Source organism: Molossus molossus, unplaced genomic scaffold (assembly GCF_014108415.1).
Source record: "Molossus molossus isolate mMolMol1 unplaced genomic scaffold, mMolMol1.p scaffold_m16_p_5, whole genome shotgun sequence".
Classification (NCBI taxonomy): domain Eukaryota; kingdom Metazoa; phylum Chordata; class Mammalia; order Chiroptera; family Molossidae; genus Molossus; species Molossus molossus.
In genome coordinates this window covers 29,847,293-29,875,181 of record NW_023425388.1, presented here as the reverse complement: position 1 = coordinate 29,875,181, position 27,889 = coordinate 29,847,293, and the positions used below count along the sequence as shown (strand labels likewise).

Here is a 27,889-nt window from a genome sequence, read left to right as displayed (position 1 = left end):
CTTGACTTAAATGTGGCAAAGATACATTTCACAAACATAGTTGTCTATAAACAAATTTAGAAAATGAGAACATTTGGCCCTGGCCAGGTAGCTCAGTTTGTTAGAGCATCATCTGATGCACTAAGGTTGTGAGTTAAATCCCTGGTCATGGCACCTACAGGAGTCAATCAATGAGTGTGTGAATGGGTGGGGCAGCAGGTCGGTGTCTCCCCCCAACCCCGCCCTCCTTCTCTCTCTCTCTAAAACTCAACAAATAAAAAAAATTTAAAACAAATAAAGAAATTTATCAGAGATACATGGCTACAACTGATTCTCAATTCAAATAAATGGACAGAATTACTGTCCAAAGAAAGACTGTTTATTTAGTAAAGAGCTAACTGCTTGATTTTTCCTTCAGATTTTAACAAAAAGAGAAAACACATCATTACAATGCCAGTAGTCTCTGCACACCATTTCTAATTTTAGATATGGAAATGGGATTCTCTCAGGCATTCTGACTTTCAGAGAGGGGTCAGTGAACTGCGAGATACTAGAATCTCTGAAGGCTTGAAATTATACAGTAACATTTATAATTCAGCAAAAACAATGGTCCTTTCTTTCAAAGAAAGAACCTATTTAAAGTTAAATTGCATTTAACAATCTATGCTATGAGTCTCTCAAATATTTTTTAAAGATTGAATATTACATAGACTCAAAAAAAGATCTCTAAAGGCAGAGAAGGGAAAATACCTTTGAATATGAAGGCTCAAAGCTTAATTTGAGGATTTATTCTCCATCCATCAATTGTCATGCATAATTAAATAGCTAAATAAAGAAATAAAGGCAGTAAAATCTTTAGAAGAGGTGTTGTTTTTTTTCAGCAAGGAAAGAAAGTCATCTTCATGAATCCATAAAGCAATCTATGATATATTAGATTGGATCAATAACATGAACACTATTCGTTAGATCTTATTTAAACTTGCCCACCATACTATTAAATTTTTTCTTGATACAGAAATTAATATTTCTTTAAAAATTACCAGTGGTTTCTCCAAAATTTGGTAGAATTCCTAATTTCTAAAGTTCTTCATCAAAGAGAATATAATTTTGATTAAACAAATGATCAGATACCGGCCTAGATAAATGACACCACATAGGGAAAAAGAAGAATGAACTGTGAGTATATGACTGCCTATGGGGGGGGGGGGGACAAAGACACCTCTTTCTGTTACTCGGGATTAGCTTTTAAGTAGCACCCTAAATTTCCCTTATGCATATTTTACACTGAGTGTTGAGTTATCCCCAGGGTTAGCTTAACTGCTGCAGCTAGACTAGCTGGCCAGCACTATTTGTTCCATTTCACCTGTTTGGGCCCAGTGAAGAATCTAGGACTCTTGCAGTTAATCCAAGAAGGGAATTTTGCCAGTCTCCTTCTTAACAGAGTCTATGTTCTAGTTCCAAAGAGCCTGTACAATCACACCAGTGGTATGATTAGTGAGACTTTTTTAAATTTTTTTAAATTATACTCTTTTTTTTAATCCCCACCCAATTTTTTCATTGATTCCTAGAGTAGAGTAGGGGGGAGGGAGAGAGAGGGAGATAAGGGGAAAGAGAGAGAGACAGAGATTCAAGAGAGACACACCAAAAGGTTGCCTCCTGCATGACCCCCGACTGGGCGGGGAATGAAACCTGCAACAGAGGTATGTGCTCTTGACAGGAAATCAAACCGGAGACTCTTTGGTCAGAGAGCCAACGCTCCAACTGAGCCAAATCATCCAGGGTAACTATACCTTTTTTTTAAAACCAAAACTTTTCTTTGATTCTTTAAAAATTAAGTTTTAAAAACTGTATTGTCCCAGGAGAGCTATTGCTTCTGCTGGGATAAAAGAGATTTCAACTCAGACCTCCATAACTTTCCAAAGCCCATACATACCACACTATCTTCTAGTGTGATTTTATTAGGCATGTTTAGAATTTACAGTATAAATATGTGCTCATGTTTGTATCCATATGCCTGTTTCCTCAATGCATCTGTCCCTCACTTGCTCCTCAGGAATGCTATGAGGGCTGAATGAGAACAGGGCTCAGTAAATTCTAGTGCTCTTCCTAAGACCCTGTTGCCTATCTTTTAAGACCCAGTTGCCTACCTTTGAAAATGGAAAGAATTCTAATAGAGTAGGTGAAGCTAAGACGCAAACCATCTATTTGGAATATAAGGAAGCAAAAAACACCCAATTAGAATAGCAAAAGGAAAAAAGAATAAAAAATTTTTTAAACTAAGGATAGTGTAAGGAGCCTCTGGGACAATGTCAAGCATACCAACATTCGCATCATGGGGGTGCCAGAAGGAGAAGAGAGAACAAGAAACTGAAAACCTATTTGAAAAAATAATGACAGAAAACTTCCTTAACTTAGTGAAAGAAATAGACATACAAGTCCAGGAAGCACAGAGAGTCCCAAACAAGATGAACCCAAAGAGGCCCACACCAAAACACACATCATAATCAAAATGCCAAAGGTTAAAGACAAAGAGAAAATCTTAAAAGCAGCAAGAGAAAAGCAATTAGTTACCTACAAGGGAGCTCCTTGTAGGACTGTCAGCTGATTTCTCAAAAGAAATTTTGCAGGCCAGAAGGAAGTGGCAAGAAATATTCAAAGTGATGAAAAGCAAGGACCTACAACCAAGATTACTCTATCCTGCAAAGCTATTATTTAGAATCGATGGACATATAAAGAGTTTCCCAGACAAGAAAAAGCTAAAGAAGTTCATTACCACCAAACCAGTATTATATGAAATGTTGAAGGGTCTTCTTGAAAAGGATCAAATATATGAACAATAAAATGGCAATAAATACATATCTATCAACAATGGAATCTACAAACAAAATGAATAAGTGGAATAAAAACAGACTCATAGATACAGAGAACTTTTTAATGGCTGCCAGATGGGAGGGGGCTTGGGGGGACAGGTGAAAAAAGTGAAGGGATTAAGAAGTACAAATTGGTTGCTAGACTGATGAACCTCAGAGGGAAGGGGGGGAGGTGCAGGAAGAGATAAACCAAAGAACTTATATTCATATATGCATAGCCAATGGACACAGACAATAGTGTGGGGAAGGAAAGAGGAATGTGGGAGGAGGGGGTTAATGGGGAAAAAAGGGGGGGGGATATCTGTAAAACAATAATAAAGATAAAAATAAATAAGTAAACAAATAAATAAAAAGTAAAATTTAAATAAAATTGAAAGAATTCTGACACAGAGTAAATTGCTCACTTACACAGAATCAATCACATGGGCTCTTTAAATCTTGATTCTGAACTCTGGCTTATAAGTTTCTAGTCCTTTGCTTAGATGGTATACTACTGCCTAGCCACATGATAATCACATCCTTCTCTTCTAATCACCTGACCAGGTACTGTCAAAGATCCCAGAGAACACCTGGGGTGTGGGTAAGAGTGGGGACCCCAGGCAAGAGAAAGTAATGCTAAACCATGAAGGCAGAGCTGTGAGAAAAAAAATCACAACTTCCAGGTTTTTGGCCAGAACCTCCATCTTCCAATAATTCGCCAAAATGACAAACACAAAGGGAAAGAGGAGAGGCACCCACTATATGTTCTCTAGGCCTTTTAGAAAACATGGAGTTGTTCCTTTGGCTACATACATGCAAATCTATAAGAAAGGTGATATCGTGAACATAAAGGGAATGGACACTGTTCAAAAAGGAATGCCCCACAAATGTTACCATGGCAAAACTGGAAGAGTCTACAATGTCACCCAGCATGCAGTGGGCATTGTTCTGAACAAAGAAGTCAAGGGCAAGATTCCTGCCAAGAGAATTAATGTATGTACTGAGCATATTAAGCACTCTAAGAGCTGAGATAGCTTCCTAAAACATGTGAAGGAAAATGGTCAGAAAAAGAAGGAAGCCAAAGAGAAAGGTACCTGGGTTTAACTGCAGCGTCAGCCTGCTCCACCCAGAGAAGCACATTTTGTGAGAACCAATGGAAAGGAGCCTGAGCTGCTGGAACCCATTCCCTATGAATTCATGACATGATAAGTGTAAAAAGAAGACCTCTGTACTGATAAAAAAAAAAAAAAAAAAGAGTTTCTCTTAATTGAGTAGAAGTGTGATGTTCCTTCCTCCCAAAAAATAATTAAATAAAACTTGGTGTCCTAAAAAAAAAAAATTTACAACTTCCAGAAACATTGTCGAACCAAAAAGACAAAGATTAGCCTTCCCAATGTAAGGAATCAGTTTAGGGAGAAGTTTCATATAGTTAATGCCTATAACAAGACACCTAGGTAGGGGATCCCAGGCGGGACCCAAGTAAGCCTTCTGTGAAGTCACAAGAAAAGCACTTTTCAAGCTGCCTGCAATAAACAGAAATAGCTCCAGCCCAAAAGAGACAGGGGCTGAAAGTAAGGAGAACCTGGAAATGACTATATAAGTTCAAACTATGTGTGACACTGAGCCAACCAACACTGAGCAATGTGAATCTATGTAACATCTTAATCTGCAGGTAATATACGTCCCAAAATTCCCATATACTATAGTAAGTTAAATTTTCTCAGGCTTAAAGACTGTGGGAAAGGGAAAGTACTAAAAAAGAAATATATTGGAGGCAAGGAACACAGTTTGGAAAGGGGGAAAAAATTGCAAAAGTCCCCTGAGTAAAGTCGAGAGAGTACAAGTTACCTTGGCACAAACAGCCAGGCACAGTCTGCTGGGGGCTACTATGCCAAGTTTCATCACATCTACACAAGAACCCCTTGGTACATGGGAACAAACACAGTTTGAACCAATTGCTGATGTACATAAAACTTACAAAATGTAGGTGGTTCTGCTTTAAAAACTACTCAACTGGTAAATGGCTGTGGACTAAAAGTCTTAAACTGGATAATCTCCATCCAGATTGCCAAAAAGAAATTATTACTATTCCCCCAGCCCTGCAAGATATAAAATCTATTTGCTTAACAAATTTTGTTTTGCTCCAAGTACAATATGTCCTTCAAAGCAAAGGTTTTATGTTCATATGAGAAAAGGCTGTTTAAACCTGCCAGATAAAAATCATCAATGTTTGGGATAATCTAGGTAGTACAGTAAATGATCTGGTAAATATTTTTGGTTTTTATCTCATCAGTATTAAAAGGACCAAAAATAAATAAAGTGCCTTATGAATATTAGTAAAGATTTAGTAAACCTCATCATTCCCACATTAAAAAAGACTTATTTATAGGTCTATGTTTTCTCATATACTGTAAATTGTGAAAGCTGACCTATAGCAAAGTATAATAACACTGTCTAAATAGGCTTTATACGCAGTAATAAGTAGAAAATAAAAGCTGTATCCAGTCTTATTTAAACACACACACACACACACACACAGAACTTGTAAACTAGAAAAACATCTTATCAAAGTTTGCTTTAAAAACTGTTTGAACTGTTAATCATTGTTCCCTACCTGAAATAAAAATACAGAAAATATGTGAAAGCCATAGAATTCTAAGGATATCACACATGTCTGTTCTTAGAGTACTTTATTAATTCAAAGGAGTCTGGATGCAGAATCAGAGGTAAAGCACCAAATAGGACAGAAATAAAATGGCATCATAGGTGAGAGTTGTAAAGACACATGGCAAATCACCTGACTGGTAAGGGTAATTATCATCAGAACTGCTAAATCAAAAATGACCACAATTGTGGTTGTTTAAATACTGCATGCTATTCTTTCAGAGAAAACAAAGAAGTTTTTAATAAAAACAATTCAGCAGATTTTCCCCCATAGTAAACAACTGGTTTTTGGCCACAGAACATCTCTCGATACCATTTTAGGTTATTGAGAAAAATCTACCTTAATGCATCATGTATTTTCAAGTTCTCCATAAAAAAGAAGAAAGTACAGTCAGCTGAAGGTCACAAACATTGGTATAAGTAGAACATGGGTCTCTCCCGGTTTTCCCAATCCACCATACAACAGTGACCTACAGACAGGAATGTTAATGATACAATTAAAACTTCTCTAAAATTAAAACTGCATAAAGGGAAAAAAGCCTCAGAAGAAATCATATTTTAATATAAAATGGTAAAGGCTAAAAATGGTCACCTTTAAATTGAATAATATTTCAAGGCAAAAACAATGAGACAATTTAAATATTTTAATTTTTTTAAATCAGTACATACTTTTCTTTTTCTTAAAACTCAGTGAAAATATAGCATGAATAAAAATATTCATTTATTCATGCAATAAACAAATGTTTATTGAGGACCATATACAGGCCAAGTATTGTCCTAGACACATACAGCAATTCATGAAGGGTCCCTGTCCTTATGAGGCTTATATTCTAGTGGGGAAAGACAGACAATACAGAAACAAAAATATGCTAATAGATGCTAAGTGGCATGGAGAAAAATAAGCGAGATAAAGGGGATGAGAAGTACCAGGAAATAGAGAGCAAGTCCTGTTTTATATACAGTGGTCAGCGAAGGCTTTTCTGATGAAAAGGGAGGCTCACTGGCAGTGGTACATGGCACTGCCAAGTGACACACACAGTCAAAACTGGGGTCTGAAGGTTGCTTTGCTAACCTTAGAGCAGAGTTCCAACCCTGTCCCTGTTGAGAAATCTTGGTCTAAAATAAATTAGAAAAGGGGGTATCTGTTGCTAAACATAAATAATAAATATGGGTCTTTTTCACGAAGATGTTGCTAAAAGTGAAGCCCTTGCCGTTCCCAAAGCCAAAACCAAAGCCAAAGCAAAGGCTTTGAAGGCAAAGAAAGCAGTGCTGAAAGGCGTCCACAGCCACACAAAAAAAGATGATCCACACATCACCCACCTTCCAAAAGCCAAAGACCTAAAGATTCTCAGAAGAGTGCACCCAGGAGAAACAAGCTTGACCACTACGCCATCATCAAGTTCCCCTGACTATCGAGTCAGCCATGAAGAAGATAGAAGCCAACAGTACACTTGTGTTCACTGTCGATGTCAAGGATGACAAGCACCAGATCAAGGAGGCTGTGAAGAAGCTCTATGACACTGATGTGGCCAAGGTCATAGGCTGCTCAGGCCTGATCGAGAAAAGAAGGCATATATTCCACTGGTTCCATGCTTTGGGTGTTTCCAAAAAACTGGGATCATCTAACCAGTCCAGCTGGTTAATTCTAAATATAAAAATATTACACTGCAAAAAAATAAAATAAAGACGGAAAAATTACTGGGAAAAAATACTTATTGATAGGTCAGGATTTTGAAAAAGAAAAGGTATGGCAACACATTACACAGTCTGCTATCTAGGAGGTACTTTCCCAGTTTCCAGTCCATAGGTGTTATTCCCTGAAAAGCAGGTGAGGTTCACCAGCTAAAGCAGAAGCAGCAGCTTTTCTTCTTCCCTTAGAGATGGACCAGTCAACACAAGCAAGGCTAATCTCCCAGGCTCAGCCACTGCCTCCAATCAGATGTTTCACAGTCCTTCCCTGGGTTTCTTCTGTCCATAAAATGACGAGTGCTCTACCTCTCAGAGGGTTTTGTTTGGATTAATCAGCCCATTAAGAACCACACATTGTACAATGAAGTCAAAAGGGCTAAGTGTTTTTAGATGTTAGAAATGATGCTTGCTGCTTGGAGCACTTGAAGGAATAGTAATAAAAAGATGCAAATCAAACTATAAGGTGAAAAATACCCCCTCACCAGACCAAATGCTTTTCAATGCATATTCGGATTTAAATTTTCATATTTGCATTTGGCTGGAAGCTAGAATTTCATCAAGAGGAAACTTATTCTCATGAGGACACCAGTCACAGTATGGTTCTCAAATCCTTCATTCAACTCAGAATGCACTTTTACTCACCAACGATCAGATAACATAGTAGTTATCTTTTCTCTAAGTAGTTCTACAAGTAATTTGATATCCGAGACCACAAAATCTGAACATATATGTTACCTAAAACAATGTCTCCATAAGCCAAAAGTTGAATCTGCCCAGATAAAAACAACAATAACAAAGTCTTCAAAATTTAACTTCTAAAAGTCAACCCATGGAAGAATTAAATTTCATGAAATTTACCATGCATACCACTTTACTGAGCAAAATTAAATAATGTGCATACTGCTTTACACACGGAAAGAAGCAGCTCTTACCATATCTCTTATCACAAAACACATTAGAGGCCTAGGGTGGTGGGGAGAGGAGACGGAGGCATTTTATTCATTAGGGTTACCATTGGTCACCTAAAACCCCACTGATAATTTGAGACAACCACATAAATGCAGCACTTGAATTATTGCAGCCCCTCTTCCCAACAGTAGACTTTACTGGCCTCTAACTTTATGGCACCACCAAATTTGCTTATCTAAAGAATGGCCTTATCCAGCTCTAAGATTCCATTTTTCTAATATTTGAAAAGGTTAACAGATTCTTAATGACTTATAAATTTCAAAGCTTTTCTCTTTCTATCAAAAATACCTTTATCTTACTCCATGCTGGAGGTATGGTAGAGAATAATTCCCCACTCCTTAAGTATGTGCTTGCACATAATATGTTCTTTACAAAAAGCACAGTATGAAAGGAAGGGGGTGACTACAGTGGGGAAAGCTGGTAAACACTATCTCAGACAGATGATTAAGGTCAACATCAACAGTCATGTGTATCCTTGATATGATGTGATAACAATGGCACTTACCTCAGTGGTCTTCTTCACCATCCCAATTTAAGCATGAGGAAAACATCTACAAACTCAAATCAAGGGACATTTCACAATGAGCTTTCCTGGTTAGTAATAATATATTATTGTGGCAAGGGGGTGATGAGTCCTGAGATCATGAAAACTTCCCATTTGGGACCCACCAGACCTCACTCTATGAGTCTCTTCATTTGATAGTCCTGATCTGTATTCTTTATATAAAACTGTAATCATAAGTGTAGTGCTTTGCTAAGTTCTGAGTCATTCCAGCAAGTCATTGAACCGAAGGGGGTACTGGAAACCTCTGAATTTGTACCTAACTGGTCAGAAATACAGGTGGTCTGGGAACCCCAAAGCTTGTGTGGCAGGTGTCTGAAATGAGAAGAGCCTTGTAGAGAACTGTGACCTCAACCTGTAGATTTACACTAACTCAGGTAGTTAGTAGTATCAGAAGTGCCTTGCAGGTTGAGAGACTTCAGCTAATAACAATGTATCGCTATTGGTTCCTCAATTTCAACAAAGGTGCCATACTAATGTAAGATGTTAATCACAGGAGAAACTAGGTGTGAAGTATATGGGAACTCTCTGTACTATTTTTGCCAATTTTCTGCAAACCTAAAACTAAACAGTTTATTTTTAAAAACAGACTTTGGTCTTAATCCTAAAATACCATCAAATATGAATGATATTCAGTACAAATTTGTTACCTAAGTAGTCATAACTTTTTACAATATCCCAAGATGAATTATCATAAACTAAATGGCACTAAGAAAAATATTTAAAAGTTAATTATATCAGCATATTACTTTAATCACCTTTCATTAGCTCACACAAAAATTAGTTATGTGTATTAGGCCTCACTTTGATTTTTAATCTACCTATTTCACTATATTAAGATAAGGCTCTCATTCTCATTCTCCCCAAAGGATAATATTATGTATATTATCTGGTGTATGCTGAGATTTCACTATTACCATAATCGTTCAACCATGAAAATTAACACATACCCATTCATCTTAGGCCTGTGAGAAACTCCAAACTCTCCTCACATTAAACTCCTGATGCTAGCCTGTGCGGGCCCTCAAGATCTGCCCCTTGTCTGAAAAGCTCCATCCTCCTCTTCCTGAAGCAGAACAAGTTCACTGCCACCTTTGCACTAGCTGGTCCCTCTGCCTGGAATGTTATTCCTCCAGATCTGAACACAGCTGGCTCCTTCTTGTTATTCAGGTCTCAGTAAAATGTCACTTTATCTAAGAGGCCTTTCCTGTCCATCCAATCTAAAGAAGCACTTTCAACAGTCTATTTCTATTACTCCTTGTTAATCGCCACATTTTCTAGTTTGTTTGTTTGTTTGTTTTATGTCATAAGAAGTAGGACCATGCCTGCCTTGATCACTTCTCCAATACCAGTCCCTAGAAGAGTGCTTGACACAAAGCAGGTGCTCAATGAATGGTTTTTGAATGCATGAATAAATGAAATAAAACTAGAGTCATTTTTTTTAAATCATTCAATAAGTCTAAATGATAAACTATTAAGAAATGTATTAAATTCTAATTATGCTCCATGTTCTTCAGATTCATTATTTCATTAAATCTTTACAAAACTCTGCAAAGTACATATTATTATTCCTATTACTCTTTACAGATGAAAGGTGAGAGAAGTCTAATAAGTAGCTCGACGACAGAAGTGACATGACTTCACCTCTGATTGACTCTAAGCGTGTGCTCTTTCCACTCCTAAATCTTCAAAAAATGGTCTGATGCCCTGGCTGGTGTGGCTCAATTGGCTGGAAATCATCCTGTGCACCGAAGGGTTGCTGGTTGGACTCCCGATCAGGGCACATGAGGGGGTTGCAGGCTGGATCCCTGGTAGGGGGCCTGCATGGGGCAGCTGATCAATGTTTCTCTTCCCATCTTCCTTCCTCTCTCTCTCAAATCAATAAAAACACATAAACAGTCTCTCATAACAACTGATAGTCTAGTAGAATGCTGATTGCAGTAATTATCATTATGACCTTAGCTGATAAAACTAGTCAGTACGACCAGAAAACAGAGTAGCACTAATTGAGCTGGATATGTGGAATAAAAATAATGTGAAGTAGTCCTGGCCGGTTTGGCTCAGCGGTTAGAGCGTCGGCCTGCGGTCCTGAGAGACCCGGGTTCGGTTCCCGCTAAGGGCACGTACTTCGGTTGCAGTTTGTCCCCGGCCCTGGTCGGTTGTGCGGGTGGCAGCCACTCGATGTGTTCCTTTCACGTCGATGTTCCTCTCTCTCCCTCCCACTCTACCTGAACAAAAAATGGAAAAATGCCCTTGGGTGACGATAAAAAAAAAAAAATTTTTTGAAAAAAAAAATAATAATGTGAACTAGTGAGAGGTTTCCAAGTCAAAGACCTGAAGCTCTCTCAACTGGTCAAACAACAGTTCAAACGCAACCGAAAGATTATGTAAAGAAACCTCCTAGGGCCTAGAATTCTCTACAAACACTGTAAAGCCTAAAAATAACTCTACCAGCTCCACTTAACCCTGACTAGGATAGTCCTTAACCATTTCCGTCCCAATTCATACATACACACTTTGACTAACATAGATGAGAAAATATGAAAGTTGTTACATATATAAATGCCAACCTATAAGTGACCCAGGTAAGGCTGGGCTCTCCGTACCAGGCTCTGTCATCCCTCAGTGATTGCCCTGCAGCTTGATTTTGTTGCTCTGTCCCTTTTCCAAAAACATCCACTGCACAGAGCATTCACAAATAACGTAACCCTCAGCAAGATTTCATGACAGTGAAACATCTTACCCTCAGAGCATCTGCACCATATCACAGGCTCTCCCTTCATGTACCTCGGCTTTCCAATCTATGCTGCAAAATGTGACCCTCTTTACTAGACAGAACACCTCCCCTCCATCCACTGCTTCTCTGCCAGGCCAGTTTGCCTTCCCCAACTTACTTCATCTTGTTATGTATTTACATACAATATAATATATTTACATGTATTTGCAAAGAACTATGCTATATTTTCACCCTGAAAAATTCTTTAACACATTATAGTTAAAGAAGTATGCCTAAGCCTTGGCTGGTTTAGCTCAGTGGTAGAGCGTCGACCCACAGACCAATGAGTCACGGGTTCGATTCTGGCCAAGGGCATGTACCTCGGTTGTGGTTAGTCTCCAGCCCTGGTCAGGTTAGTGCAGGAGGCAACCCAGTCAATGTGTCCCTCTCATGTCCGTGTTTCTCTCTCTCTCCTTCCCACTCTATCTGAAGATAAAGAGAAAAATATCCTTGGGTGAGGATTAAAAAAAAGAAGCATGCCTAATTTTTAAGGTACTACAAAGGAATGAGAATATTGGTAAAACTTTAAATGCTAAAAATGATCAACTGAATTCTCACAAATTAATATCAAATATACAGACATCATGTTATTAATCAGTGTTAGACTTCATCAAAATAGGTTAATAACAGTTCATGTAACTAAGAAATATATCAAAGACCTATCTCACAAGGCATTAGGCTCAGATAGTTACACAGAAGTATTCTGCCAAATCTTCAAAGGAATGGATAATTCCAATGAGATTTAAATATTTGAGAGTAAAAGGTAAACAGATTTAAAATGATTTATATAATACCAGAATAACACTGATACAACTACTTTTTTTTTTTTATCCTCACCCAAGGACATTTTTCTATTTTTTGTTCAGACAGAGTGGGAGGGAGAGAGAGAAACATCGACGTAAAAGGGACACATCAAGTGGCTGCCTCCCGCACGACCCCAACCAGGGCCAGGGACAAATCGCAACTGAGGTACATGCCCTTGACCGGAATTGAACCAGCGACTCACTGGTCTGCAGGCCTACACTCTAACCCTGAGTCAAACCAGCCAGGGCTGATACAATTACTTTTTAAAATATAAAGACCCACCCTGGCCAGTTTTATTCAGTGGCTAGAGCGTCAGCCCATGGGCCAAAGAGTCTCGGGTTCAATTCCTGGTCAAAGGCACCTGGGTTTCGAGTTTGATCCTAGACCCAGTCAGGGTCATGCAGGAAGCAACCAATTGCTGTGTCTCTCTCACATCAATGTTTCACTCTCTCTCTCCCCCTCCCCCCCTCCCACTCTGTGTAAAAAGAAACCAAAAAACTATCAATGGAAAGATATCCTCGGGTGAGAATTATAAATAAATAAATAAATAAATAAATAAATGGTAAAGACCCGTAGAGCCATCTCACTTATAAATATCATAATTCACACTGATATTTGTGTAAATATCAATGCAGAAATCTTGATTAAAATATTAATAACAGAATCCATCAATACTGAGGTTCACAGTAGTAAGACAAAGATAGTTCAATATTAGATCTACCAGTACAGTTTGCGTCTTAAGCAGGTCAAAAAAGGAAAAAAATAATAATTTATAAACTTTAAAACATGTTTGATAAAATTTAACATAAATTCCTAATTTTAAAAATTCTTAATAAAACACAAGTTACATTGTTCCTTCACATGATTATATATGTACATGAATGTGTATGTAGATATATATAAATATATCTGAAATTCAAAGCCTGTATCATGAATGATGATGAAATTCTAGAAACAATCCTACTAAACTCAGGAGCAAAACATACATGCACATTATCACCACTATTATTTAACATAATTCTAGATGTATAAGTCAATTAGATTAGAAGAGAGAAAAAAATAAGAGGGATACAAACAGCAAAGGAAGAGGCAAAATTGTCGGTATTTACAGTTAATATATAACAAGAAGACCTATGAGAAACACCAGGAAAAATTAAAACAGTACAAAAATTCAGTATAGTAGTTTTCCTGTATATATTAAAAAGACAAAAACAGAAACAGAAAACATTGTGCTACAAAAGATTTCATGTACAAGAGCAATAACATTCCCAAAAATAGGTTTAATAACAAATGTAAATGATCTATATGAAGAACTTTAAGATTCTAAAAAAGCCATAACAGAAGTCTTAAATAAATTAAAGAAGTATCCTATCCCAGAGTATTATAAAATTACTGATTTATCTTAATTAAATTACAAAGGAAAGCTTTCTCAATAAAAATACCAAGAGACTTTTTGTCATTATAGTTGTTTGCAACTAGATAAGCTGATTCTAAAAATAAGATAGTAAAATAAAATATGCTAAAAAAGCCAAAAAAATTTTTTAAGCATTTAAAAATATTATGAAGCTTCAGTAATTAAAACTGTTGGTACTGGGTGCATAAAAAACAATGCAATAGTAAAAAGTCCAGCAACAGATCCACTAAATATAAGAATTTAGTATACAGTAAAACTGCACCTCAACAGGTAGAGAGAAGATGGATTATTGGTAGGCTAGAAAAACAAAACTAAATTTCTCTCTACTTCACTTCTCATAACATTATAATTTCTGATTGATCAAAGGTAAAAATAATAAATTCACAATAATACTAAAAAAAATAACATTTGATCACCTCTAAATGTGAAAGAGCTTACTAAGTGAAACACAAAATCCCAAAATTAGGAAAGAGCTAAATTTGATAGCATAAGAATTTTTTAATCAGAAAAAAATAAAATAAAAATGCCCTAAGTCATACCACAAACAATAAACTGCGAAATATATGGGCAGCACATATGACAAAGGACAAATATTTTTATAGAGTGAAAAGAGAACTCTTACATCTTGATCAGAAAAAGACCAATAATGCAATGGGAGAATGACAAAGGACATGAACCAGAAGTTCACAAAATGTAAATACTAACAACTGGCTTTTAATCCATTAGATGTTCAACTTTAGTTATAAAGAAATGAAAATTAAAATGAGGTACCATTTTACCTATCCAACAGGCAAAGGTCAAAAAGTTTAAAAATGTATGTAGTATTCTGGTTAGAATATGAGGATTCAGGAACTCTCAGCTAGCACTAATGAAAGCATAAACTGGTCAAGCGCCATGAAGCTCCTTTTGAAAATATCCATCAAAATCAGAACTACACTTTGACCCAGCAATTCTGCTTCCAGGAGTTTATCCTAAAAATGAAAAAGATATATAAAAAAATTCAACATAGTACTGTCTATAAGAGCAAAAGCCTAGGTGAAACTTAAACGTCCACCAGCAAGGAATGGTTAAATGATGAATGGTGTACCCACACTATGGAAAACTGAGCAGCCAGTAAAAAAGAATGCAATAGATCTGAAAAAGTACAAGGAGCCGAAGAGTTTACACAGTACACTCCTATTTGTATAAAAAGGGGACTAGAATAGCACAGATATGCTTGTACATGCTTAAAATATTACTCAAAAGATGCAACAGGAAACTGATAATGATGGCTGCTTTTGGAAAGGGAGTTTAGAGATCTAGAGTAGAAGCGGATTTCTTTTTATTGAACTATTTTTAGACTTTGAATTTTTTAGTTTGGGCACTTTTAAGTTATAAAAAGAATACTATATCTGTCATTTTACTTTCAGACTTAAGGTACTACAAATCACCAATATTTCTTTTAAGTATATAATTTTTTTCTTTTTAAGTAAATAAAATAATCATTTACTATTTCTAATACAAAGCTTAAAATTATATAGACCACTCAAAACGTTCCAGGAAATAAACTTTTAAAATTCTTTCCTTAAAAACTGTGGATATATGCCCAGCCAGTGTGGCTCAGTGGATTGAGGGTCGTCCGATAGACTGAGACATTCCGGTTCAATTACCAGTCAGGGCACATGCCCAGGCTGTAGGCTCGATCCCCAGTAGGGAGTGTGCAGGAGGCAGCCAATAGATGTATCTCTCTCACATCAATGTTTTTATCTCTCTCTCCCTTCCTCTCGCTCTAAAAAAATCAATAAAAACATATTTTTTAGCCCTGGCCAGTTTGGCTCAGCGGTTAGAGCGTCGGCCTGCGGTCTGGAGAGACCCGGGTTCGGTTCCCGCTAAGGGCACGTACTTCGGTTGCAGTTTGTCCCCGGCCCTGGTTGGTCGTGCGGGTGGCAGCCACTCGATGTGTCTCTTCACGTCGATGTTTCTGTCTCTCCCTTCCTCTCTCTCCCTCCCACTCTATCTGTACAAAAAATGGAAAAATATCCTCGGGTGAGGATAAAAAAAAAACAAAAAACATTTTTTAAATGTGGATATATAGACCCTTAAGCACAATTCTAATGATTTAACCACCCACTGGTTTTTAATACCTAGCACAATGGTTAACAGAGTGAGCAAACATTTTATAAATGCTTGTTGAATGAGACAAAGAAAAAAATTAACTGGATGAAACAAAACATATTACCAAATACTAGTCTTCAAATGGGAGAAACAATGTGCTGGTTTTGTCAAAGGCTTAGAAAATTTCCAGTCATCCTCAGAACAACCACAGAGCCAGACAGACTGGTCCGAGTGGTTTCTTGGAAAAAGTACTCTTTCTCAAACAATCATCACTTTTGTCTTTCCACTCCTAGTTTGTTGATCAGCATACCTTTTCTTCATCCTCCCAATTCTTCCTTTAGGGAAGGTTTATCTGGACAAATAAAAGAAGAACTCTCTGTTCAACTAACCCAACTCACCATTGATTTATCTAAAATTCAGTGCCTCCTACATAGTAGGAGCACAATAAGGATTTGTTGAGATGAATTAATGTTTGACAGGGTGATTATACAAGAAAATAAATTTGCCTTTGGGTGAGAGAGCATGCAGAAGAAAAAACAATTTTTCCAAATACTATTTAATAAGCATTAAGTAGAACCTTTTGTGGACTGTTGAACACACAAGGTAAGCTTCAGAGCCAACAAATTCTTCCATGTTTTACTGAGAAAACAGAGTATGCGTAACCTGACCTCATTTTACACTGTGGCATTTTTTTCCATTTTCTCTTTGAAATGGAAAAATGAGTGCTATCTAATATCCATTAAAGCCCCAGAATTTCTGCAAAATACTCTTATTCCTGATTAACTATTCATGTAGCAAAAGATGGTTTGCTTGGCTTTTTACAATTTTTTCCAGTCCATTATCAATATCGTCATATTCCAATAAGCACATAACTTCAGTAAATGATACTATATGAATGAAACAGTATGGCAAATAAGAACTGTACAGTATTAAACCATTTAAAAATACAGTGAAGATACAACATATATATTAAGTTTCCTAAAATGAATTTGCTACAAGATACCCTAGTAGAATGAAAACGTTGTTGTACAATTCATTATTGCTAAATTCATTATTAGGTAGTTGCTCAGGCAATAGCTGATTCCAAGTTGTTTATTTTAAGTACTAGTTCACATACATTTTATAGTCTTCCTAGATACTTCTGACCTAAAATAAATTTAGGATTCTATTCCATATAACCTCTTTTGGTACTTCAAAAAGCTTACCACTAAGGCCATCTCTTCTACCTGCAAGGTAGTACTGTGGTCCAAAACGTGATTCCCAAGAACACAGTTCTGAAGTCAACTCTATATAATTACAAAAAGCCTCTGGGAAACTCCAGGAGACAACACAGGACTCTAGGATTCAAGAGTGAAAAAGGAGACATATTTAATACCCAGAGAAGGGGAGGTTTTTCTACTGAATCCAGTCAACCACAGAAGTTTGATGCCTCCAGTATTTAATTTTTATACACAGTACATGATAAATGCATTCTCTGCCTGAAATTCCCAAAAAAAAGTATGTATGTACAATTGCATCACCGTGATTAAATATTTGTGCCTGAAAAGATGCAGACGAGAATTTAGAAGTCATTCGGTCCTGAAGCCTTTGAATGAAAGCTGCTCTGAGGGAGGAGGCCTCTTTAAGAAAACTGCACTCGGGGGACTTCTTTGATGATAAACAGAACCACCTTTGGAACTATGGACATTTCCCCAGTTGCTCAGAAATTCCACTGGACCACGAACAGGCCAAAGTAATTTTTAAGAAAGATTACCAGGAGGTTTCTGTTTTGTTTTGCTTTTTTTAACAATCACCACTTTGAAAGAAAAAAAAATTAAAACCTTCCAGAAACTTTAAACCATATTAAATTATGGAATAATGCAATTCAGTAAACAAGCACTTCCATAGTATATTTTAAAATTAAATACAAATTAAGCAGGTTATATGATTAGACATGAAAAAATAAAACATATAAACTATATAAAGTGAGTAGGATGACAACTCTTTTTTTACTTAAGTTTTCTAACTCTTAATAACTCGTCTGCACATTTAAACTTTTTCAACTAGCATTTATTATTTTTGTAATATAAAAATACAGATTCAAAAAAATGTTTTAATCTAAATGAGGTTTTTTTTAAGTAGGGCAATCACATTCATTTAGAAACAACTCCAGTCCTTCGGAAATCTACTAAGTATAATTACAAATATATTTTATGCATTTTTTTTTTTTTTTTTTCAGAATCTAACCTTTCGACAATCAAGACCTAATTTCTCAATCAACTGAACTTTTAAAACACAGTCCAACTTTAGGAGATAATCGGAAAACCTCACCACGCTCAGTTAGTTTTCTGGGAGCTATGCTGTTGTTCAGATGCACTGAAATTTTCCTAAGTGATTGTGACTAACAAACTGTCATTTTATGTCCTAGAACAGTTTTAGTCAACGTGGTGTTGGGGGTAGTGCAAAAAAAATGCACCCCCAAATCAACTTCAGAACAGATATTAGATGGGGCAAAACTCTGTGTGAAAGATCACACCACTGTCATGACACCGTACAGAAGAAGCAATTCTATGAAATAAAGATAAAAATGACAACATGTATTTGACAAAACTAATAAATCGAAAGGAGAGAAAGACTGCTACTGGGCACGAGGTTTCTCTTTGGGGTGAAGTAAATGCCCTCGAATTACATAGTGTCTGATGGTTTTACATCTCTATGAATATACTAAAAACCACTGAGCTGTACACTTTAAAAAGGTAACTTTTATGTTATGTGAATTATATCTCAATTTAAAATAAATAAATAAATAAAAAGTAAATGTCAAGAAATAAAACACTGGCCAAAAGATGAGTAAAAACATTCTGAAATGCTTGCACAATATTTCAGTAGAGCCATTAGCTGGGCCCCAGAAGTTAAACAAGACACACGAGGCCAGGCTAGTTTCCTGGTGGTTTCAGAGTTAATGTGTTCTATCCTTTAATTTCATAAAGAAGATATATAAAGAGCCTCAAACTCAACCTCCAATTTTTTTATTCTTCTCCAGAGAAGTTGGTTTCTGAAAAAAATTACCATTGGTTTTCTAAATATGTCCGGACAAAAGTAAGGTAAACACTCTGCAGTCCATTACTTCCAGAAGTTGCCTGTCCTTTGCCCTAATCATCTCATTGGATGGTAGGAGACAAGGGCCTACAAGTGCACCCAGCACTGTGCGGCCTGCCTCCACCATAGGATTTCTTTCATGTGCTTTGAACTCTTTTGAATGTGGAATGCTTTTAGACAGGACATCTAAGGGGCTGTGCAGCCAAGCCATTTTCCTTTTTTTGTAACACAATGGATAACTTTTTGGTTTCAATGGACTTTTATGTATGAACAAATAAAAGCAAAGAACACATCACCTATTTGTAGAGGAAGATCTATAAGATCACTCAGCCCATCCATGTCCAAATGTAAAAACCTGCAGGACTCAAATCCCTTTCCAGATGTGCTTTTTAAAGCAAAATAATATAAAAGCATATAATAAGGCCATCGCTAAGGTTATAACTATCAGTCATAGCTATTAAAAGTTTACATAAAGCCATGAACAGCTTTGAATGTCGCTAAAGGGAAAAACATTTTTTTCTCTAAAAATGAAAGGATAATGGCCAGAAGGGACATGAGTGGGGCTTCTGAGACACTGGTAATAGTGTTGCTTGAGTTAGATGTTGACTGCATGAGTGTGTTTAGTTTGTAAAAATTCATCAAGCTATAGAATTATGACATGCACTTTTTTGAATGTGCATATGTCCACAAAAATTAAAAAATAAAATAAATGAAAGGGAAATAGAGTTGCTAAATTATTGTTGAAGACTTCATTAGTTACTTAACTAAGACATAAAGTTTTAGAGTGATGATGATGATGATGATGACCACAGCTAACTCTTAATAAAGCATTACAATGCCAGGCACTGGCCTAAATCCTTTATATACCCTTTGTCTTACAATGAGATGATATGTTCTTGCATTTCAAGGAAGGGCCAGACCACGTATACCCTATAAATATCTGTTTACAAGCCAGTACCTGGCAGGAACTGGTATAACCCAATATTTGGTTCTACTGCAAATTACTTTCGATACTAAACCCCTGATACTGTCAAAAAGGAAAGGACCCCTTCACTCACCTAATACACATACACCAAGGATGAACATGGAGTTTAAAAAGAATGAAACTTTTCTTGCCATTTTTCCACTTCCTCTCCTCCTAAAGCTAGACTAGAAAAACAATTCTTTCCAACCCAAATCTCCCTCACCATTCCATGTACCCAAGTGGCTATTCTAGTGGCCTCTTATAATCCCACAGAAGTATGGTGAGGCCTGCAATTCTTTAATCACATTTTTGAACAAAGATCTAATGGAGCCAGGTACAAGTAGAAAGCAAAAAGAATGATGAGTATACTTTTTGCATTCTGAAGACTTCTTTTAAGATCTAATCCCTGCTAATTTAACTTCAAGGGCTAATGAAATTTTGTTATAATGGCAGTGTATTATAATAAACTGTCTGCTACTAAAATTAAAAAATTTTCAAAACAGTTATCAAGCACCTATATGCTAGACACTACAGGGTTCTTGACATCATTTATCTCAAATTAATCCCCAAAATAGCTAACATTTAGTAAATGCCTACTATATGCTAGGCACCACTTTAAGTGCTTTACATGAACTAATTCACTTAATGTCATAATAGCCCTATGAAATAAATACTATTATAATTATTCTCATATTTCAAATTCAAAAACTAAGGCCTAGGAAGGTTGAGAAACATACCAAAAGGCACACAACTAGAAGGGGCAGAGGGAAGATTTGAAGTCAGGCCATCAAGTGTGAGAGTCTGCAGCCTTAACCAGTGCACTCCACTGCCCCTCACCACTGAGTGAAGCAGATATGCCACCCCCCACCCCGCGAAGCAGACAATATGGAGTTCAGAGTATATAATTTACAAGACTGGACAGCTAGTAATGGATGGGCCTGAATTCAAATCTGTTGGTAGAAGTGAGAAATGGCACAACCACTATGGAAAATAGTATGGCAGTTCCTCAAAAACTTAAAAATAGAACTAGCATATGATCCAGCCATCTCACCTCTAAGTATGTATCCAAAAGAATTGAAAGCAGGATCTCAAAGAGATATTTACACACTCATGTTCACAGTAGCATTATTCATAATAGCCAAGAAGTGGAAGCAACCCAAATATCCATTAACAGATGAATAGATAAATAATATGTGATATATACACACAAAAGATTATTCAGCCTTAAAAACAAAGGAACTCTTATCACATTCTATAACATGAATGAACCTTTAGGACATTTTGCTAACTGAAATAAGCCAGTCACAAAAAGATAAATATTGAGTGATTCTACTTATATGAGGTATCTAAAGTAGCCATTCATAGAAATAGGTGACTCCTGGTTACAAGAGGTTAGGGGTAAGTGGAAATGGAAATTGTTTCATAGGTTTAGACTTTCAGTTTTCCAAGATGAAAAAGTTCTGGAGATGATGCATAACAATGTGAATACAGTCCTCCCCATTTATCTATGGGGGATACATTCCAAGACCTCAGTGGATACCTGAAACTGAGGACAGTACTGGACTCTATATATGCTATGTTTTTTCCTATAAATACATACTTATGACAAAGTTTAATTTATAAGTTAGGCACAGTAAGAGATAAACAATAACTAATAATAAAATAAAACAATTATAACATATAATAAAAGTTATGTGAATATTATTCTCTTCTCTCTCAAAATATCTTAATGACTGTACTTTCACTTAAAGGAAGCACTTTATGGCTTCTCTTTGGCATATTCAAATTGCCAGCATCACTCCTCTTGCACTTTGGAACCATTACTAAGTAAAATAAGGGTTACTTGAAAACAAGCACTGTAATACTGGGACAGTCGATCTGATAACCAAGAGGGCTAGTAAGGGACTAAGGGGCACGGAGTGTGAACAGCCTGGACAAAGGGATGATTCACATCCTGGAGGGCCAGAGCTAGATGGTGAGAGATCTTATCACACTACTCAGAATGGCACACAATTTAAACTTATAAATTAATTCTGGAATTTTCCATTTACTATTTCAGACCACAGTTGACCATGGGTAACGGAAACCAAAATCATGGATAAGAGGGGACTACTGTATACTTAACGCTACTGTACACTTGAAAATGGTTAAGGTGATATTTTACCACAATTTAAAATTTTTTAAAGAAAATATTTTAGAAAGTATTTACAGAAAGTCCTCATTCTAGAAGAAATGGAAAAGACTCTTCATAGTGCTAATCTTCTCTGAGTCCATGATGAAACTAATCAGACAAACATTTGTGGGGTACCCACCCAGCATAAGGCACCGAGGTGGCACAGCATATCTGAAAGTAGACACATAATAACTGAACAGTAAACACAAACATAATGCTAACCTAAACATTCACAGCCATAACTTCTCCCCAGTTTCAGGAAGGTAAAAATGTTTTGTAACTCAGATTCAATATTGCCAAGAGGAAATTTATTCTAATGCTTGAGGAAATACCATGTTTTTACCCTGTGAGACCTTACTTTTCTCTGAAATGGTGATAAGGATAATTGCATGGTTAACACACACACACACACACACAGAGGCAACCTTCTGTTTCCCACAGTTGAAGAAGCTGAGGAAGAGGTAGCCAATGATGTTACCTGTCAAGAACTGAGTTACTTTAGTTTTCAATATGATCCATAAAGCTCCCCAATGTAGAAAATGTCCATTTTATACCTGAGAATCCTATAAACGTCTCAGGTTGGATGTTTTCTAAAATGCCATTCTTTTAACTCAAAAGTTACAGTAGAGGAAATAAATATATTCTGATGACATTAGGTAAAATAAGGTAGAGTTGATGATTTCTATTCCTTTCTAAGGTATTTTCACAGTATCAGTAAGCTGTTTTCTGTTCTGTTGTGAAATTTATCTGATGTCTCCATTCTTTGAGTACAAACCAAGAATGTTTGAGTTCCAAATCTCCAGTCTGTAAATCACGGTTTATCCTCAGGCAGCTGCACTTGTTCATTTACATTTCCCCACTCTTTGATACTCACTAAAATACTATGTATAATTTTATTTTTCATAATGCTTTTGGAAGGGAAGCTACAGATTGGATTTTTTTCAATTGAGCTCTAGGACATGTTCATTGGAAAACTGAGGCATGCCTAATGGCCTATAATCCATAACATCCCTTGGTAAATAACCACACCATGTTTTGAAGGGAAGACAGAGTTAAATCTGAGAACACTGCCTGGCCTCCTGTGCAGAGCCAGCCTTAATTCTCAAAATTCCTGCCTTACAACCAGAAACAATTACCTGTCAAACTAATGAAAACCCCTTGCCTACGTTTTAATTCTATTGTTAACTCTATTCCATTCTCTGAGAGATTTCTCTTTCCTCTTCCCCATGGCTATGTCGTGTCCTTACTTCAAGGCTCTTCTCTATGTCCAGCTTTTCCATGAATTCTTGCTTGGCCATGTCAGCTTTAAGTAATCATTCCCTCCTATGGTCTGTGGCAGGCAATCGAATCTATATATTTAATTTGCATTGTCCTTGGTCATGACTGAAAGGGCTCTGGATGGATGATACAATGGCACAAGCCATGAGAGTTGATGAGAAAAACAAAGAGAGTAAATACCAGTAAATAGTGTAAATAAATTACTTTATCTCTTCCATTTGAAACATTTATTACAGATCACCCAGTGTTAGAAGCAGAGTGCTAACAGTACCTCAGAAACAACCCCCATATGAATGTCTTGCCAAACCGGGCCTGCAAAAGGCAGTGTGCTACAGAGAACAGGAGGGTTTTGAAATCAGGCAGATGTGGAAAATTTTTTTTAATCCTCACCCAAGGATATTTTTCCATTTATCTTTAGATAAAGTGGGAGGGAGAGGAGAGAAACATGGACTGGTTGCCTCCCATGCAACCAGGGCCGGGGACAGACCACAACTGAGGTACCTGTCCTTGGTCAGAATCGAACCCAAGACCCTTTGGTCCACAGGCCAAGGCTCTAACTGCTGAGCCAAACCGGCCAGGGCAGACCTGGGAAATACTTTAACCCTAGCCCTACCACTTAGCAGGCGTGTAACCCTGGGCACACAGCAGCTAAGCTTCCGTTTCCCCATCTATAAAATAGGGATAAACAACAGCTGCCTCAAACGACGCACCATGAAAGCACCCGGCACGCCGCGGGCACTCGCAGTCAGAAGGAGCAGAGTTCTTTGGTTTCCAACAGATATAAGTGATAACAAAGGCAGTCGTACAACTTGGCAATTCCTTTTCATTTGTTAGGCATCACTATTTCTAGAATTACTGCGAGGCGTTATTTTTAGAATGGAAGCCATCTGGAATAGTGGAAGCACGCCGAAGGGGCCTGACGGAAGCATGAACGAAGATGGACTCTGGTTGGAGAGGAAAAAGTACCTTAACAATGAACAGTAACAAAATGTTCAATAGCCTGTCATAGACCATAAGTTGAAAGGAGCAGATGACTACTTTAAGATGACCTGACCAAGCAAAAAATCATGCAAAAGCTGACAATTGAGGGGATCCTTAAAATAAGGAATGAGAAGTGTCCAGAGAATGGAACAGTTGACAAAAGAGTGGCAGTGGGCATGTGTATCCACCAGGTATTCGGGGAATGACAGAGCCTATTTTGCCACAGTGCAGAGTTTTGTAGAGGCACGACAGAAAATAAGGTTGAATAAGGTAGTCAGGGATGCCATCAGGACAAACCAAAAACCAAATTTCAGAGAAATAAATGGTAGAAATCGGAGGCTTTTGAAAAAGAAACAGTGTACAACAGTGAGTTTAGCAGCGTTATCTGTCATCAGTAAGTGGACTGGAATGGACAGAGACCAGACACTAAGTGGGCAGTTAGGAAGCCACTGTCACAATCCTAGTGGGAAGTACTGAAAGTCCGAATTGGCGTGGCAGCGGTGTGACTACAGAGATGGAGACAGAGATGAGAGGTAATACACAAAGTCTCACACACTTAAGTGAAGAGGGAAGATGACCTGGAAGTTTCGAGAATGGGAGACTGAGGCAGTGACAGCACCATGAGAGGAAGAGACACATCTGGAGAATAAATGAATCTAGGGATACAGGAGGCAAGTTCGGTTTCAGACAGGTAGTTAAGGAGGTGACACCCAGAAAGAAAATATTAAGTCAGCACATAATGAGGCAGGCTCTAGATGGGAAGAAGAGCCCTCCACTCAGAGACGGAGGCTGAATCCATGGAAGCTACAAAAATTCTGGTACAAAGAAACAAAATGGGACCAGCTCACTGCATACAACCCTCCTTGAAACTCAGGTTCATGAAGGAAGTGAACTTCAAAGAAGTCAGAGAAGAAGCAAATATATATAAGTCATGTCACTAAGATCAAGAAGATGAGTCTCAAGAAGACAGAAATGGTCAAGAAAGCCAAATCCTACAGAAAAATCTAAGAAGACAAAGGCTGAAAACAAGCTGTCACAAGTGGCAATTATGAGACCCCTGGAAACCTTCCAAAAACCAGGTTTGAAAAAGTATCAGGTGGCAAGAGGAAATGAGTAAGTAGGAAGAAGGCAGAAACAGTATCTACAGTCTATGCTTTCAAAGGTACTTTTCTAAGAGAAGTCTCATTCAGATTTTTAGACTGGAATACAAGAACATGTGGTTTTAAGAATCTGACAATACAAATCATCTTTAGTAGTCACAGGCCCTAATCTTTCTCTCCTGCTCTCCTTGTTTCATCTGATTTCTTGGTTACCTGTGCAATCTGTCGATACCTCTTAGTTCCAGGCTATACTCCTGAGTCTTGCCTTTCAGTAATAGAGGGTCATAGCTAATCACGTCTACCCTTTCACATCTCTTGCTCTTTTTTTTCTTTCCACTCACCCCAGAGAGACAAGGAAAAAAGTCAGATTTTACCAAAATAAACAAAACAATATTTAATAGTCATTCCTCTTCCATGTTTACAAAGAAGGCCATCTTCCAAGAAGTACATAAAAGGACACTCAATATAATTAGTCATTAGGAAAATGCAAACTAAAACCACATTGAGAAACCCCTTCTAGAATGGCTAAATTTTTAAAAACCGGCAAGGATGTAAAGCAACCAGAACTCTCATATACCACTGAAAGAAATGTAACATAGCAAAACCACTTTGAAAAATAGTTGTTGTTTAAAAAAAAACAAAACTAACATATACCCACCATAGTATCCAGACAATCTACTCCTAGGTATTTACTTAGGAGAAATAAAAGCCATACAAAGACTTGTTCACAAATGTTCACAGGCAAAAAGGGGAAGAAACTCAAATGCCAACAACATGTGAATGGATGTTCAAATTTTGGTATATCCACACAATAGAATACTAAGCAATAAAAGTAAATAAACTATTGATGGGTATAGAAACACAGATGAATTTCAAAATGATTATGCTGGGGAAAGCCAGAAAAATAGGGAGTGCATAGGGTAAATTTCCATGTATGTAAAATTTTACAAAATGAAAACTAAATCTACAGTGACAGAAAACACATCCATTGTTGCCCAGAGATGGAGGGAGGCATTGAAGGACAGAAGAGAGGTATGACAAAGGGGCATGAAGAAACTTTTCAGGGTGATGAATATGTTTGTTATCGTGATGATGGTGATGGTTTCACAGGTATTTAATAGAACTAACCAAATTGTATACATTAAATACGTGGAGTCTATTGTATGCCAATCATATCTCAGTAAAACTGTTTTTAAAAAGAACATTTGGGTCAACTGGCAAAATCTAAAGTGGGGGACTGTGGACCAAAACACATTGTATCAATGCTAAAATTTTTTAAGTGAAGAAAGTGGATGTCCTAATAATATCCATAACATAAAGTCACCTTGAAGACGTCACTCTGGTAAAGTGGGAACATCAGTTGGGCACTCCCACTATTATTCTATTTTTGAGGGGGGAAAAATTAGCTGTTGTCTCATCAAAGACTTCCCACTTAAGTAATATTTCCAAAGTATATGCTTGCCTGGACTCTTTCATGTCTAGAACTGTTTATAGTACATAATCCTTTGGGGATAAACAACTTCCAACTCTGCGTAGCTCCATGGACCAGAACAGGGTCTGTGGCTATAACAGGTAGGTGTAGAGAGAAGGACAGAGCTGCTCTGGACACTGTCAGCCCCCAGCTCTTTACCCGGGTGATTTCTTCATCAGCAGCTACTTGGCTCTCACAGTTATTAAAAATAAAAGCTTCCTTTCCAAGAATTCTTTGCTGCTCAAAGAGTCTCATTCTCTGACAAACCCAGGACCAGACATTTACCAAATTGGTTTAGGCCCAAAGGTACCTTATCAGACACTCAGGAGAGATGCCAGCAAAGAAGGAAAGGTCAGAATCCCCAACTGGTTTCTCCTCTGAACTCGGTGAATAATAAAATCCCACAAGGTCTCCAGCCCTACAGGTAAGAAAGAAACAGCAAGTGCAAACATTTTCTATGTATGTATGAGTATAAATGACCAGGCTGAGTGCCCATCTCTGAATTCTCATCTGGTGTCAAAGATGTGGCTGGCACTTAGATTAAAAACATCCAATAAGCCCTGGCTGGTTTGCTCAGTGGTTAGAGCATTGGCCTGTGGACCAGAGAGTGCCGGGTTCAATTCCTGATAAGGGCACGTACCTCGGGTGTGGTTCATCCCTGGCCTTGGATGGGGTCTTGTGGGTGGCAACCAATCGATGTTTCTCTCTCTCTCCTCCCTTTCTCCCTCCAGCTCTATCTGAAGGTAAATGCAAAAATATCCTCGGGTGAGGATAAAAAAAGAAAAAACAAAAAACATCCATTGTAGCATAATTACCTTTCTAAAATTAACTTCTAAAATAATTAAGATATATTAATCGTACTCCTAACTCCAAAAAGCTACATAAAAAGTTTCTGTGTATCTTTAAAATATTTAGAAATGAAATTTTCTCAAAGAGATCACACAAAGATATGGATGTGTGTGTGTGTGTGCGTGTGTGTATTCTCTTTAAAAAGAAAAAGTTCCTGTTACTACCTGAAAATCAAAATAGTCTTTACTTTCTTAT

General features: G+C 37.2%; 1 protein-coding gene and 1 pseudogene across 1 annotated transcript in view; one reads left to right on the top strand and one right to left on the bottom strand.

Moving 5' to 3' along the window:
• PPM1L (protein phosphatase, Mg2+/Mn2+ dependent 1L) overlaps window positions 1-27,889 on the bottom strand; it is a 248,372-nt gene that overhangs the window by 203,569 nt on the left and 16,914 nt on the right. The gene's annotated exons all lie outside the window — the stretch shown is intronic.
• Window positions 3,549-4,044, top strand: LOC118616819 (annotated as a pseudogene).